Consider the following 13,084-nt stretch of genomic DNA (forward strand, 5'->3'; position numbering starts at 1 on the left):
ATCAGTTATCCTGTTATCATTTTCTTAATGTGTTTCTAATTAGTGAGGAACATTTTCAAAAATGGCTCCTTACTGGTGGTACTATAATTTGCAGCTAAGTATCAGATTGTTGGAACAAGACAATCCTTGAAACACTGGCCCTGTTTTTAAATTGGCAATGCGCTGGTGTGGGGAGTTTTAATTGCACATCAAAAAAATGGAACTAAGTGTTGTATACCTGTTGGTGAATTTTAACTCTGCCAGATCATTATTACTTTTCTTCTGGATTTCTTGTCCAATTAATGGCAGCAGGTGTGATGTGGGCCTGCATAACATAATTTCAGTTCCAGGGACAAATTGAAGGAGTTGGAGTTCAGTGTTAGAGAACTGCAGGTGTCAGAAAGGATTTCAGATGGGCAAACGCTGCGCCCCTTTTCACTGATACCTCCCTGGATGTGCCGCTAGGGGCTGTGAGTAAAGAAGTGAGATGCACTTCTCTAACACTGGGAGAAGAAAGCCTGCAGCCGACACCGAGAAGGTGTCCTTGTGGCAAAGGAGATGTGGCGCTGCATTCCTAGTTTCAATGCAGAAATTGGATTAATAACCTTACAGGTTAAAAAAGATGAGTGGAATGGTACCTTCATTTGTATCTTGTGTCAGAGTCCTTCTTTGTGATTTCCCTGTGTTCCCTTTTATTTTGGTGCGTACACTCATAATTGGAATGCGACTTTAAGCAGTGGACCTAAGTTGAGGCAGCCTGTTAGTCAGGACAGTGTGTTCCAGGATTTGTTTTTTGGAGAGGAGAAAACAGACTTGTCGGCACCGAGGGAATCTTAAAGACCAGCTTTGGAGGAAGTTGGTTCAATTGACTGGCTGGCTGGCCAGAGACACTGTTCTGGCTGACAACAGTCAGTGATTGGTTCCTGCGGGATGTTTCTGAGAGTACTGGGCAGAAGTGATCAGACCTTGTAAGGAGAAGGCTCTATTTTCTCTCTCTTTCTGGTGAAGTAAAGAACTACTTGATTGTTCTAAAGCCAGTGCTTGTCTGGCACATCTCTACTATATAGTTGATATGAGCTTGAATCTACAAAGAAATTAGGCAGCCTTTCCAGAGACACCCCTCTCAAGTTTATAAGGAAGAAGCATCAAAGCAAAAGCTTGAACTCCTGAAAAACTTGAATTGAAAACCATCAGAGATCTTTTATCCTTTTTACTTTATCATAATTTTTTTCTTCCCTCGCCACCATTTCGATGTTTTGTGAGTGTGTGTGTGGGGGGGCAAGTTGGCGGGAAGGGGGGAGTGTTAGTAAGAGGTATTGGGGTGTCAGTTACATTTTTGTCAGTTTAATTATATTACTGCTAAATAACAAAAGGTTATTTGTGTTAAATTTACAGACCTGGTGACTGCAGTTTATTGGGCTCAGCCAAGGCCCTCGGGTATTTTACAATAACATCTAATTTCTCTTGTATTGTGACTCTGGGTCAAGTGGGCTGGAATTGACCGTACACTGGCCCGGGCTATCGCGACACTTACTTTGTGCATCAATCCAGCTCCCTCACTCTGCTTTGTCTAACCTATTCCCATTGCATAACTTATACCCAATTACATTATGGGTGCACCCATCCTTCACTTTTTACGCCATGGCTGACATCCACAATTATCTGTCCAGCATTTCTACTCACCCTTACCTTTATATACTGTCATACTTTTCCCTCCGATGCGCTTCATCCATCTTACAAACACATACCATTACTTGAATATCCTGGGCAAGTTTGGATGCCAACATGTCTGTCACTTTTGTTTGGCCTTCCAGGGCTGCACTGACCTGCACTAAAGTGTTCTCCAGCGCATTAGTAGCAATGAACTATGACCTGGCCCTGAGAGAGGTCATGGAACGGGAGAGTTCATTCAAGTGCTTCCATTTCTCACCCTCAGCTCTTCTCTCAGTTGGCTGCCCACACGCTATCTCATGGCCAGGTCTGCCTTTTCACAGGAGTAGGTGGAGCAATCTTTAACCGGGCTCTCACCCAGAGGATGTCAGCCGCAAGCGTCTCAGTGCTCACACCAGGGGCCAAGCAGCCTGCCTCTAGCTTTGTTGAAGCCACAGAAGTTCAACCATGCAAGATTGGCAAAGAAAGGAAGAACAAAGAATGATCTGGCATAAAGGTAGACATATGGGTGTCTGAGAAAATATTGTTTCGATAAGTTTTTGTTCTTTAATTAGTTCACAGCAATATTATTCTTTTAAATCATTTTTCTATTGTGAACATTTTTGAGTATGGAATTATAAGTGACCTTCTAACTTGTTTGAAGATGAATGTTAAGAAATGATTTGATGGGGACCAAAGGGGGGAACCTTCAAGGGGTGCTTGCTTGTAGGACTGTTTTGTCTCCATGGCATTGAGGGCTTGGGTAAGAGTGGCTGTTGCATTTTCTGATATGTGTCCTCCGCTACAACCTAAGTGAACCATGCATTAATAGGGGTACCTGGGACAGCAATGTGAGGAGCTGGAGGTCTCCCCTGTGCTCCTCTTGCTTCCTCCTTACCCTCTGAAGTGCCTGAACTCTTCACTTTGTTCATCCTGCAGGTCTAAGCCTCACTGGCACAGTGCTGTGAGCACACCGCAATGCTGATGACCCTGGCTGGTGCTGCTGAAGGGCACCTCCAAAGCTGTCGAAACAACTGAAGCACATTAACAACACGCTGATGGCCTGCTCAATCACACACGTGGTGGTGATATGTCATCCATTTTAACACTGTTGAGCTTCAGTGCTGGGCTTCCTGATGGGTGTCTTGAACCAAATTTCCAATTGGTAGCCTTTGTCGTCTCCCAACCACCTCATAGGTCTGCTTCCAGGTACAACAGATGAGGGAGCTTGGACTGCTGCAGGATGAAAGCTGTCTGAGAATCTTGTGCATACCTACATAAAAATCTTCTTGCAGTTGCACATTGATGAAGTGGAAGCCGCTATGGTTGACAAATGTTCCTGATTGTTCTGGGGTGCCTGGAATGCTTTGAATGTGCAGTTGATGGCACCTGGAAGTCAGCCAAAGTCACAATGAGCTCACTCATTCAGACTACTATCATCATAGGCAAAGTTGGCATTATTTCCAGCCCTGGCAAACAAGCCATCAGTCACCTCTCATATTTAATATGGGTGGCTGACTGGGAAACCTGGATATGTCAGTGTTCTGGTAGGATCCGGTGGAAAAATAATTAAGTGAGGTGGTGACTTTAACACCACTGGTAACAGGTGGTCACCAGGTTCATCAGACAGCAGCTCATCTAAGAGGCTGCTCAATCTCTTACCACTTGACGTGACGTCCTGAACATCCTGATCATGGGCTGCATGGTAGCACAGTGGGTAGCACTGCTGCTTCACAGCACCAGGGTCCAGGGTTCAATTCCCGGCTTGGGTTACTGTCTGTGCGGAGTTTGCACGTTCTCCCCGTGTCTAGGTGCGTTTCCTCCTGGAGCTCCGGTTTCCTCCCACAAGTCCTGAAAGACGTGCTGTTGGGTGAATTGGGCATTCTGAATTCTCCCTCTGTATACCTGAATAGGCGCCGGAATGTGGCGACTAGGGGCTTTTCACAGTAACCTCATCGCACTGTTAATGTAAGCCTACTTGTTACAATAAAGATTACTATGAGTGATCAAACAGGTGATAGAAACTGAGCTTTGTACAAGACCCCCTGATTCAAAGGTTGTGCCTCCTACACCCCCCTTCTCTAATGTGTAGCTGTAGGTTTGTGAGCAGCAGCCTCCAGTATTGTTGCTGGTCATCTTAGTTCTCATCCTAAGGCAGCAAAAAAAAGCGCAATTCATCTGATGTGAACGTAACCAGCGCCCCGGTCCCCGCCAGACGCAACCACCTACCTTGCACAAGGTCAGACTTCTCCCATCGGATCTCGGGACCATTCAGCCGCAGCTGCTGACCGAGGAAGTGAGGGAAACGTGGCGGTCTGCAGGTGAGACTGAAGCAACGCAGTTTGAAGATTCCTCTCTCCAGCATACTCCTGGCAAATGTACAAGCGATCAAAAACAAGCTGGATGAACTTAACGCTAGACTTACCTCTCAGAGGGAAGTAAGAGATTGCTGTGTGCTCTGTTTTACAGAGACATGGCTCACCCCCGCCTCACCGGACTGTGCCATTCAACCTGAAGGCTTCTCAATTCATCGGGCAGACCGCACTGCGTCATCAGGCAAAGTGAAGGGTGGAGGGGTGTGCCTCCTCATCAACTCCTCCTTGTGCTTGGATGTGACGACCCTGGCGACCCACTGCTGTCTGAACCTGGAATACTTGACCGTGAAGTGCCGGCCATACTATCTTCCACGTGAGTTAACTTCAGCCATTATCGCAGGGGTCTACATCCCACCCCAAGCAGAAGTGAAGAAGGCGCTGGACGAACTGTACACAGTTATAAATAACTATGAAAAGGAACACCCGGAGGCGTTGTTCATTGTGGCCGGAGACAGATTTCTGGAGGCCAACCTCAAGAGTGTTCTGCCAAAATTCCAAAGTACATCTGTCTCACCAGGGGCGACAACATTCTTGACCACTGCTACTCAAAAATCAAGGGCCCCTACCGTTCCTTCCCCCAACCGCACTTTGGGAAATCAGACCATAAGACGGTGCTCCTTCTCCCGGCATACAAGCAGAAACTCAAGCGGGAGAATCCAGCTAAGCAGGTCTTGCAGTGCTGGCCCGAGGAAACAGAAGAGCTCCTACATGACTGCTTGGAGACAGTGGACTGGTTCATATTTAAGAACTCAGCGATCAACTTAGATGAGTATGCCACCACTGTCACAGACTTCATCAGCAAATGTGTGGAAGATTGCGTGCCAAAGAAAGCAGTACGTACGTTCCCAACTGGAAACCATGGCTCAGTCATGAGATTGACTCCCTACTGAAGGACAGGTCTGAGGCGTTCAAGTCAGGCGACCCTGACCTATACTAGAAATCCAGGTACGACCTCCACAAAGCCATCCGAGATGCCAAGAAAGAATATCAGACCAAGCTTGAGTCACAGACTAGCGTTACAGACTCTCGGCGGTTGTGGCAAGGCCTAAACAACATAACGGGCTGGAAAGCGAAGCCGAGCAGTATTTCCGGCAGCAGCGCACCCCATCCCGATGAACTCAATGCATTCTATGCTCTGAGCAGGAAACCAACAATCCGCTGTCGAGTTCCCCAGCAGCCCACAACATACCCATACCCACCACCACAACTTCCGAAGGCTTTCCTGTAAGTGAACTCTCGGAAGGTGACGGGTCCGGACGGGATTCCTGGTCGTGCACTAAGAGCCTGCGCGGACCAGCTGGCAGATGTGGTCGCGGACATCTTTAAACTGTCCTACTGCGCTCCGAGGTCCCCATCTGCTTCAAGAAGACCACCATCATACTGGTGCCAAAGAAAAACCAGGCTGCGTGCCTCAGTGACTACCGTCCGGTGGCCCTGAGAGGTTGGTCAGTGACTACCGTCCGGTGGCCCTGAGAGGTTGGTCATGAAGCGTATCACCTCCATACTCCCAGTACACCTTGATCCACTGCAATTCGCACACCGCCACAACCGGTCCACAGCAGATGCCATCTCCCTGCCCCTACACTCATCCCTAGAGCATCTCGACAAGAAGGTCTCCTACGTCAGACTCCTATTTATTGACTACAGCTCTGCCTTCAACACCACAATCCCAGCCAAGCTCCTATTAAAGCCCCAAAACCTGGGACTTGGCTCCTCACTCTGCAACTGGATCCTCGACTTTCTAACCCACAGAGCACAATCAGTAAGAATAAACAACAATACCTCCTCCGCAATAGTATGCAATACCGGGGACCCGCAAGGCTGTGTACTTAGCCCCCTACTATACTCCCTGTACACACACTGCGTGACAACATTTGGTTCCAACTCCATCTACAAGTTTCCTGACGATACAACCATAGTGGCCCGGATCTCGAATAACGACAAATCAGAATACGGAGGGAGACTGAGAACCTAGTGGAATGGTGCAGCGGCAACAATCTATCCCACAATGCCAGCAAAACTAAAGAGCTGGTCATTGACTTCAGAAAGCAAAGTACTGTGGACATCCCTGTCAGCATCAACGGGGCCGAGGTGGAGATGGGTAGCTGTTTCAAATTCCTAGGGGTACACATCTCCAGAAATCTGACCTGGTCCACTCACATCGACACCCCCACCAAGAAAGCACAACAGTGCCTATGCTTCCTCAGGAAACTAAGAAAATTCGGCATGTCCATATTGACTCTTACCAACCTTTACAGATGCACTATAGAAAGCATCCTATCTGGCTGCATCACAGCCTGGTATGGCAACTGTTCAGCCCAAGACCGCAAGAAACTTCAGAGAGTCGTGAACAGAGCCCAGTCCATCACACAAACCTGCCTCCCATTCATTGACTCCATCTACACCTTCCGCTGCCTGGGGAAAGCGGGCAGCATAATCAAAGACCCCTCCCACCCGGCCTACTAACTCTTCCAACTTCTTCCATCGGGCAGGAGATACAAAAGTCTGAGAACAGGCATAAACTGACACAAAAACAGCTTCTTCCCCACTGTTACCAGATTCCTAAACGGCCCTCTTATGGACTGACCTGATTAACACGACACCCCTCTATGCTTCACCTGATTCAGGTGTTATCTAGTTACATTGGGCGGGATTCTCTGATCCTGAGGCTAAGTGTTGACACCGTCGTAAACGCCTTCACATTTTACGACGGCGTCAACAGGCCCCCAGGATCAGCGATCCTGCGCCCTACGGGGCTAGCACGGCACTGGAGCGACTCACACAGCTCCAGCTGCCGATACCGACGTCAAACGGGCGGCGCATGTCTGCGCAAGCGTGCTGCGGCCGGCGCAAACTCGCGCATGCGCATTACGACCGGCACGAACTCGCGCATGCGCGTTAGTTGCCTTCCCCGCGCCAGCCCCTACGTAACATGGCGGAGAGCTACAGGGACTAGGCGCAGAGTAAAATAGGCCCCCACCAGGAGAAGCCGGCCCGCCGATCAGTAGGCCCCGATCGCAGGCCAGGCCACGGTGGAGGCCCCCCCCCCCCCGGTGTCGGATCTCCCCCACGAGGCCGCCTCCCGCAGAATGAAGTCCAAGGTCCTGCCGGGTAGAACTACAGGTGAACGGCACCGGTGGGACTCGGCCTATCTCGGTGGCTACTCGGCCCATCGCGCGCAGAGAGTCGCCGGGGAGGCCCCCAACCAGTACAACCGCGACCCCCCCATACCCCGGCAATTCGCCGACCCGGCCCGGGATTGGAGAATCCCGCCCATTGTGTACCTTGTGTTGCCCTATTTTCTTTTATTTCCTTTTTGTCATGTGAGAGTACCTTTAAGAAATGGATGTTTATCAATGGGTGTGTATATAAATATCTGTAGTGAGAGTACCTTTAAGAAATGGGTGTTTACTAATGCAGTGATGTCAGAGTGTGGGTGGAGCTGGGTTGTCTGTCAGCTTTTTACTTTCGTTTTTGAACAGGCTGCAGGGTGTGTTTCAGTTTCGTTTTCAGAGCTGGATAGCTGCCGTCACAGCCAGAAGGTGTATGAATCTCTCTGGAATCTAAAGACTGTAAATCGATCCTGGTGATTTAAAACTAATAACAGTAGTGACTTTAACCTGATGTGCTTCTGGTAAAAGGTGTTTTAAGTCGTATGGATGTTAAAAGGAAAGCTTAAAGGATTACTTTGTGTTGTATTCTTTGGGGATTGTATTTGAATTAATGGTTGCTAAGATGTTCATTGTATGTTTTAAAAACGTTAACTTGAGTTTATAGAATAAACATTTTTTTGCTTTAAAAATTACTTTTCCATTTCTGCTGTATATATATCTGTGACAATAAACAAATCCAGGTCGACCAATCCAGATCCAGAAGGAGCAACTTCTGAAGTGTAGAAAGTTACCTCTCATCAAAAACACTGTGATCAAACCCTTTGCCACTAGCAAACAAGAAAGCAGATATAACTGCTTATTTCCAAGAGATTGATTCAGTTGCTGTTGTGTACTGCCCTTGCTTTTGTAGGTGAATTTCAGGAATCCTGGAAAACCTGTGAACCTGAAATAAAGTCAAAAGCGTGTTTGAGCTATGAACATCTATTGTGTCAAAACATTTCCATCCTGGGACCCAGAAGAGGGAATTCTCAGTCCATGCCTCGAAAAGAATGTTACAGCCTCCCCTGCCTTGTTCTCTTTTCTTTAACCCCCACCATCTGCCACTAATCTGAAAGCTGTGGACACACATGGGTATCAAGTTGATTCATTGGTGGCTGAGCAGCAATGTTTTCTGTAAACAGCGCAGTAACTGAAAGATCCTTGTGTTGGCAAGGCCCAAGTTGGCACACCGGCCGAGTTGTTCAATAAATCACTTAGGCACTCAAAAAAATATTAGAGGGAACCTTTTTGAGCAATTAAAATTGCAGGCCTTTCCGATGCATCAGGTGGGAGGAGAAGAGATTTGACGAGTAGATTCCTGTAAGAAATGCACTGCCATGTTAATCCCTTTGTAAAATTGTATGCAGTGGATTCACTGAAGATCAATTGCATAAATGTTCCTGTTCTTTAAGTTTTGATTCTCTCTGCCAGTGCTGGATACTAGGATGCTAATGTGCACTTAATCATAGAATCACAGAATCATTATAGCACAGAAGGAGGTCATTCAGCCTAATGTGTCTTCCCTATTCTGCTCGAGTTCTGGAAAGTAAATGAAACTTGAACTGCAAATCTTGCTGAGGACTCCTTTCCTTTTTTAATTAACAATTATCGAGTAACCACCTCTCTGTAACACTAGGTGGCGTACTTGTTATACTGAAGGAAATACCATAATTGTAAACATTTCCCTTTTGTCCAAAAGATTTTTTGCAATCAGTTAGCCCAAAGTTCATCACAGTCACGGATTTTCTATTCATCTGGTAAGGGTTCTTCCCAAAAAAACATTAAATTGTAAGAACATGCAAACACAATTAGTAAAATCCAACAGGTTCAGCATACCCATATCCATCTCACATCCTACACCAAGCAATACTATCTTCTGTGAAACCGAGAAAGAATCAGAGAAGAAATATATGGCCAATTCAGGAAACATGCAGGGTAATTGTACTCCGATTCCTAACAAGAAACAATGGCATGTAACTTTCTTGAGACCTACGTAGGGACTTTGCTGGAATTCCAAAGCCCCTATCTCGCCTGATGTGTGGGGGGAGTTGCAGAGGTTGCATTGGGGGGCTGTGGGGTCCCCTGGGGGGTTGGTGTGTCTCATGCAGAGCCTGCTCTGAGTCTTTAATATAGTCACTCTGAAGTTAGAAGCTTTGTTTCCCTTCTAACTCTTTCAGAGTAACAATGAGTGTAAAACTAGCAGAACCATCCTAAGTTAGTGATTTAAATTGCTCTGTTGGATGGTTGCCACTGCAGCCTAACTGTTCAGGGGAAGTTAGCCCTTCTGAATAATTGCCAGGTAAACCCTTACTTAGGAATTTCCAAGAAGGATTCTGTGGTAGTCACCACTGATTGTATAATAGTTGTTATTAGAGGTAATCCGGTAAGACCACAGGCTAGCTTGTTTTGAAAGCTACCTCGGCTCAGCGACTGAACAACCCTCGGACGCACAGAAGCTCCAGATCCTGTACTCACGGGTGAGCTCCGAGATTTTTCCCCTTATCCGGGATGCGCCCACTTACCCTGAAGCTATGGAGCTTCTGAAAGGACACTATGTCCAGCCGCTCAACAAACTCTACGCCAGGCACCTCCTATCCTCGAGGCAGCAACTCCCCGGTGAGTCATTAGACGATTTCTGGCGTGCCTTGCACATCCTGGCGAGGAACTGCGATTGTCAGGCAGTTTCGGCCACTGAACATACAGAACTCTTAATCAGGGACGCTTTTGTTATGGGCATGGGGACGGCGTACATCCGCCAGCGCCAATTAGAAGGGGGAACGCTCGACCTCTCGGCGACCAGGCAACTCGCTTACGGTAGCCTCCCGTAACGTACAGTCGTATGCCCCCGACCGCACGGCGCAATGGACATTGTGGGCCCCACCAGCGGCCGCCCCAGCCAACCCCAAACCTGCGCTGCGCGGCAGCCAGCCAACCCCGGGGGGCCCAAATGCTATTTCTGCGGGCAAGCAAAGCACCCCAGGCAGCGCTGCCTGGTGCGGAGTGCAATCTGCGAGACCTGCGGGAAGAAGGGACATTTCGCTGCTGTGTGCCAGGCCCGGTCGATTGCTGCTGTATCTAGGCCCAGTGTTCCTGCAGCCCCCGCGTGTGACCAGTGGGCGCCGCCATTTTTGTCCCCGCAGATCGCGTGCGGCCTGTGGGCACCGCCATCTTCCTCCCAGCAGACTACGTGCGGCCCGTGGGTGCCGCCATCTTTAACGCCGCCCACCATGGGCGCCGCCATCTTCGCCACCATTTTGGACGGCGACTCAAAACCCCTGCTCGCCGGGCACTTCATCTGGCCATTCATTGCCTGCCACCGCCGCCGACCAGCCCGGGGCCTACCAACACTAGCCGCAGCTTGCCTCCATGACGCTCGACCAGTCCCGGCCGCACAACCTCGCAACCGCGACGACGATGGTGAAAGTTGATGGGCACAAGACGTCTTGCCTTCTTGACTCTGGGAGCATGGAAAGCTTCGTCCACCCCGCTACGGTAAGGCGCTGCTCCCTTGCGGTACACCCCATTACCCAGAGAATATCCCTGGCCTCTGGATCCCAATCCGGGGGTACTGCATCTCCATCCTCACCGTCCAGGGCGTAGAGTTCAGCAACTTCCGGCTCTACGCCCTCCCCAACCTTTGCGCTGCGCTGTTACTCGGCCTGGACTTCCAGTGCAACCTCTAAAATTCGGCGGACCCCTACCACTCCTCACCGTATGCGGCCTCACGACCCTTAAGGTCGACCCACCTTCCCTGTTTGCAAACCTCACCCCGGATTGCAAACCCGTCGCCACCAGGAGCAGACGGTACACTGCCCAGGACAGGACCTTCATCAGGTCGGAGGTCCAGCGGCTGCTGCGGGAAGGCATCATTGAGGCCAGCAACAACCCCTGGAGAGCCCAAGTGGTAGTAGTAAAGACTGGGGAGAAACACAGGATGGTTATTGACCACAGTCAGACCATCATTCGGTACACGCAGCTCGACGCGTACCCCCTCCCACGCATATCTGATATGCTCAATCAGATTGCACAGTACCAGGTTTTCTCTACAGTGGACCTGAAATCTGCCTACCAGCTCCCCATCTGCATGGCGGACCGCCAATACACTGCGTTCGAAGCACATGGCCGCCTTTACCACTTCCTTAGGGTTCCTTTCGGCGTCACTAACGGGGTCTCGGTCTTCCAACGTGTGATGGACCGAATGGTTGACCGGTACGGACTGCGGGCCACCTTCCCGTCACCATCTGCGGCCACAACCAGCAGGACCACGACGCTAACCTCTTCAAATGTTTCCACACCGCTAAACTCCTTAACCTCACGTACAATAAGGAGAAGTGCGTGTTCCGCACCGAACGCTTAGCCATCCTTGGCTATGTTGTGGAAAATGGAGTTCTACGACCACGACCCCATGCACCCCCTCATGGAACTCCCCCTTCCCCACTGCCCAAAGGCCCTGAAACGATGTCTGGGGTTTTTCTCCTATTATGCCCAGTGGTTCCCTAACTATGCGGACAAGAGCCGCCCACTCATCCACTCCACCGTTTTTCCCCTGACGGCGGAAGCCCGCCAGGCCTTTAACCGCACCAAGGCCAAGATGCACGCACTCGACGAGACCCTCCCCTTTCAGTTTGAGAGCGATGCACCGGACGTCGCTTTGGCCGCCACCCTCAACCAGGCAGGCAGACCCGTGGCATTCTTTTCCCGCACCCACCATGCCTCCGGCATTGGAGGCATTACCTGGCCGGCAGGAGATTCACTCTCCTCACTGACCAACGGTCGGTTGCCTTCATGTTTAATAATACACAGCGGGGCAAGATCAAAAATGATAAAATTTTAAGGTGGAGGATCGAGCTCTCCACCTACAATTACGAGATTTTGTATCGCCCGGGAAGCTCAACGAGCCCCCCGATGCCCTATCCCGAGGTACATGTGCCAGCGCACAAGTGGACCGACTCCGGGCCCTACACGATGGTCTCTGTCACCCAGGGGTCACCCGGTTCTTTCACTTCATAAAGGCCCGCAACCTGCCCTACTCCATTGCAGAGGTCAGGGCTGCCACCAGAGACTGCCAGGTCTGCGCAGAGTGCGAACCACACTTCTACCGTCCAGACAGAGTGCACCTGGTGAAGGCCTCCCGCCCCTTTGAACGCCTCAGCATGGACTTCAAAGGGCCCCTCCCCTCCACCGACAGAAATACGTACTTCCTGAACGTGGTCGATGCATACTCTCGATTCCCCTTCGCCATCCCATGCCCCGATATGACGTCTGCCACGGTCATTAAAGCACTCAACAGCATCTTCGCCCTGTTCGGTTTCCCCGCTTACGTCCACAGCGATCGGGGATCCTCCTTTATGAGTGATGAGCGGCATCAGTTCCTGCTCGGCAAAGGCATCGCCTCGGGCAGGACGACCAGCTACAACCCCTGGGGAAACGGGCAGGTGGAGAGGGAGAATGGGACGGTCTGGAAGGCTGTCATGCTGGCCCTGCGGTCTAAAAACCACCCGGTCTCCTGCTGGCAGGAGGTCCACCCCGACGCGCTCCACTTTACACTTTATTCGATCGCTACTTTGCACTGTGACTAATGAAACCCCCCATGAACGTCTCCTTGCCTTCCCTAGGAAGTCCACCTCCGGGGTTTCGCTCCCAGCGTGCCTGGCAGCTCTAGGACCCATTCTCCTCCACGAACACGTGCGGATCCACAAGGCGGACCCGTTAGTCGAAAGGGTACAATTACTTCATGCGAACCCGCAGTACGCCTGCGTGGCGTACCCCGACGGCCGCCTCAGGACTGGCACCAGCTGGATCCCCACCCACGGCCCACCACCACCTGATCCCCCCCCCCCCCTCCGATTGCCCCGGCGCCACTCCCCCTCCCCCCAGCGTACCTCACTACAGCCCCAGGACGATCCGTCCTCCCACTGGTTCCACCCG

General features: G+C 50.4%; 1 protein-coding gene and 1 long non-coding RNA gene across 2 annotated transcripts in view; both read left to right on the forward strand.

The window, feature by feature from the left end:
• bnip3 (BCL2 interacting protein 3) overlaps positions 1 to 13,084 on the forward strand; it is a 46,633-nt gene that overhangs the window by 8,933 nt on the left and 24,616 nt on the right. The gene's annotated exons all lie outside the window — the stretch shown is intronic.
• LOC140393109 (uncharacterized) lies at positions 1,380 to 7,809 on the forward strand. Its single transcript, XR_011935491.1, has 2 exons — positions 1,380 to 2,146; positions 2,569 to 7,809. It is a non-coding gene; the product is annotated as an uncharacterized lncRNA (long non-coding RNA).

This window comes from Scyliorhinus torazame, chromosome 16 (genome assembly GCF_047496885.1).
Source record: "Scyliorhinus torazame isolate Kashiwa2021f chromosome 16, sScyTor2.1, whole genome shotgun sequence".
Classification (NCBI taxonomy): Eukaryota; Metazoa; Chordata; class Chondrichthyes; order Carcharhiniformes; family Scyliorhinidae; genus Scyliorhinus; species Scyliorhinus torazame.